A 1,406-nucleotide genomic window follows, 5' to 3' on the forward strand; every position below is an offset into this window, starting at 1 on the left:
GATCCACCCCCACCAGGCATCCTATACTCTCCTTGCCATCGATTTTAGATCACTTGTTGTTCCCTTGTCCCTGGGCTGGTTGACACCTCTCTTCCTTTCTCCCACACCCCCCATCCTTTCTCCCACCTCCTCCTCTCCTATGTCTCCCCCAGAACCATTGAATCCATTGTTTTCTCCTCTGGATTGTTTATCCCACCTATCTTATTTAGATACCCTGTTTCCCCCAAAATAAGACCTACTTACAGTTTTGCCTCTCACTGAAATATAAGGCATTCTCCTGAAAATAAGACCTCCCCGAAGTAACCATAACTCTGGACTCTGGACCATAGCGGTGGGCACCGCTGTGCAGCTCACTGTTAGCTGCAGCACAGCCGGAGAAGACAGGAAGTATGAGGTTTCTTTTAATAAAACAATAAACAATAAATGTACACCGTATTCTTCTTCATGGAAAAATAAGACATCCCCTGAAAATAAGACCTAGGGCACCTTGGGAGCAAAAATTAATATAAGACACTGTCTTATTTTCAGGGAAACAGGGTAGACATGCAGTGAATGATAAGCACAAAAACAAGACAGCAAAACAAACAAGAAAAGCAAACAAAGCAACATTAAAAAAATTTTTTTTAAAGAACAGCCTATAAATAGCTCCAGGTCTGTTTGTTGACCTTTAGGAATATTTTCCAAACAAGTCTGATGGGGTGCCACACCCTGGCCCCAAATTTTTTGGTATTCCTTAGGGCTTCATTGCTCTGCTCCCCTTGCTGTTCTGTTGCATGCCCTTAGTGTTTCACCCCAGTGTGTGGGGTCAGATTGGGCACAATTCCCGCACTGGGTCTGCATTATTTAAAATCTTCATAACTTCTGTGAAAAACAACTGTGGGAAGTATCTACTATATATGTGGGTTGTGAGGGACGATATCACCAAACCTGCATGGTCTATCCCACTAAGAACAACCTTATAGGGTGGAATGAGCTAACCCACGGGGCGTCAGAGATGTGTCTCTCTAGGAGACCATCTCCTTTTTCTCCCCGGCAGTGTGGTGGGTTTGAACCACCAGCCTCTCAGCTAGCACCCCAACACTTTGCCTCTGTGCCACCAGGGCTCCCCAGAGACCAACAGGACCAAACTCATGGCCATTGCGTCCATTCCAGCTCAAAGTGGGCCTGTGGGATGGAGCAGAGTTGCCCTTGTGGTTTCCCACTCTGCCCGTCTTGGCAGGAGCAGGAAGCCTGAGTTTACCCCAGGGATGAGTTTGGAATGCCCACCTAAGGGCTAGCAGTCCAACTCAGAACCCAGTGAGCCACCAGCGCTACTGCGAGCCCCATAGCTCTGAATGGTACATTATTCTGCCTGGGTAGACATTACTTGAGTCAACAGCCTGGCGTAGGACAGAACAGCGAGACAA

Source organism: Echinops telfairi, unplaced genomic scaffold, assembly GCF_000313985.2.
Source record: "Echinops telfairi isolate 266 unplaced genomic scaffold, ASM31398v2 ScPeMD7_7400;HRSCAF=8409, whole genome shotgun sequence".
Classification (NCBI taxonomy): domain Eukaryota; kingdom Metazoa; phylum Chordata; class Mammalia; order Afrosoricida; family Tenrecidae; genus Echinops; species Echinops telfairi.